Below are 2467 nucleotides of genomic sequence, written 5' to 3'. Positions count from 1 at the left end.
GTATTCATCCATTTTTATAGAGCTATGAAGAAATACCTGAGTCTGAGCAATTGATAAAGAACAAAGAGGTTTAATGGGCTGACAGTTCCACATTGCTGCAGGGGCCTCACAATCATGGCAGAAGGGGAAGCAAAGCAGTCTTTCTTCACATGGCAGCAACAAGGAGAAGTGCTGAGCCAAAGGGGAAAAGCCCCTTATAAAACCATCAGATCATGAGAACTCATTCACTATCATGAAACAGCATGGCAGTAACCACCACTATGATTCAATCACCTCCCACTGGGTCCCTCCCACGACATGTAGGGATTATAGGAACTACAATTCAAGATGAGATCTGGGTGTGGACACAGCCAAACCATATCAGTGCCCATCCACATTGGGTCATGGTTATCTCAGTGTCTTCCAGAAACACCTTCACAGATATGCCCAGAAATTGTGTTTTACCAGCTATGTGTGCCTCTTAATCCAATCAAGTAGAGGTCTAAAATTAACCATCAAATATATTTATGCCTGATTCATGGCTGAAATTTCAGGATGAAAGCTATGAAATCTCTATTTGTGTTTGTATATCTATTAATGTATGTTATGTATATGTGATATTTTCTTAACTCCGGATAGCATTGCAAAATTCATTTATAAAATCCTCTAAAAGTGGTCTATTCTAACTTGGCTTGGAAAAAAATAAGCATTTACAAATAAATATTCACCAAGCTCCTAGAAATATAGGAACTGATCAAATGTTTTTTAAGTTAACACGATTTGGATAAAACTTAGTTAAATAAGATTAATATAATATTTTTGGTGTAATAAAACAACTATGTCTTCAAAGTTATCACTATTGAATATAAAACAAGCATAAATTCCCATTCTGCTTGAGTTCTAGTCAAATAAGCTAATATTATACTTACTAGAAACATAAAATCTTAAAGCTTATAGATTTGATTCTAATTAAGTTGTCATTCTTATGAAAAGCATTTTTTTATAGTGAAAAGATACACATATATTTAGAGTTAGCCAGCTGGACTCAGTTTAGATGATCTCAATTTTGTTGCAACATCCAAAGCATCATAATCAGGAGCCAGTCGAACATATGCCTTCTTCTCTTTATCAGGACAAATCAGGGTGGTGACCTTGGCCATATCACTGTCATAGAGCTTCTTCACAGCCTGTTTGATCTGGTGCTTGTTGGCTTTAACATCCACAATGAACACAAGTGTGTTGTTTTCTTCTCTCTTCTTGATGGCCGACTCAGCAGTCAGCGGAAACTTGATGATAGCATAGTGGTCAAGCTTGTTTTCCTGGGGGTGCTCTTCCGAGGATATTTGGGCTGCCTCTGGAGTCACAGTGTCTTGGGCTGCCTGAATGTGAGTGACATGTGGATCTTCTTTTTTGCGTGTGGCTGTGGACACCTTTCAACACTGCCTTCTTGGCCTTTAGAGCCTTAGCTTTGGCTTCGGCTTTAGGAGGAGCAGAAGCTTCCTTCGCTTTCGGTGCCATCTTGTGAAACGCGAAAAACACTATTTCAAAAATAATTTGTTCACAGTAAATCTGCCTAATAGTAGTTTCCAAAGTACTTTTGGTAATTTTTAACCTTAAAGTTAGGCTAAGTAAAAGATTTGCATTAACTATCTAGCCAATTTATAAATAAGATACAATACTAAAACATTAATTACTGAACATAAATAATTCAAGTTTATATACTTTTGGCTTCCTATTTTTACAGAGAGACTAAAGATATTTTGGCCCATTAATAAACATGTTTTTTTCTGCCACACTGAGGAATTGTGTTATGAGGAAACACATCCCTCTAGATATTGGGAGATGGTATATTCATACATTTTCTAACCTAATGTATGTCAGTTTATAACTGTCTACTTCCTAGTTTTCTCTGGAAAATAAAAGATTACTAAGATTAAAATTATAATCAATACATGTAAATAAAACTACTAGAAATAATAGAATAACTAGAAACAACTCTATGCAAAGCATGCAAGAAAAGTGGGGCATGTTTTGCAAGTAAAGTAGGTTGTATTTTTTATAAGGAAAATGATACATAAGATACAAATAAAAAGAGATACCTAACCTTCCCTGTGTTATAGTTGTGTGGGTAAAATTTTATGTTTTCAGAAATTATATAAAATTCCTGGAAATTTGTCAATGTCCTCCTTATCCATGCTATGTGCCAGTATAGAGTAATGAGTCATAATTCCAATTATTATTTTAAATGTTGTGCCGGGCACAGTGGCTCACGCCTGTAATCCCAGCACTTTGGGAGGCTGAGGCGAGTGGATCACAAGGTCAGGAGATCCAGACCATCCTGGCTAACCCAGTGAATCCCCGTCTCTATTAAAAATACAAAAAATTACCTGGGCGTGGTGGCGGCGTCTGTAGTCCCAGCTACTCGGGAGGCTGAGGTAGGAGAATGGCATGAACCCGGGAGACAGAGCTTGCAGTGAGCCGAGATCGT

General features: G+C 37.2%; 1 pseudogene; it reads right to left on the bottom strand.

The window, feature by feature from the left end:
* Positions 1-514: 514 nt before the first annotated feature.
* On the bottom strand, positions 515-1497 carry LOC129047750 (large ribosomal subunit protein uL23-like; annotated as a pseudogene).
* Between the last annotated feature and the right edge of the window lie 970 nt (positions 1498-2467).

Source organism: Pongo abelii, chromosome 13, assembly GCF_028885655.2.
Source record: "Pongo abelii isolate AG06213 chromosome 13, NHGRI_mPonAbe1-v2.0_pri, whole genome shotgun sequence".
NCBI classification, from domain to species: Eukaryota; Metazoa; Chordata; class Mammalia; order Primates; family Hominidae; genus Pongo; species Pongo abelii.
This window is presented reverse-complemented; position numbering and strand designations above follow the sequence as displayed.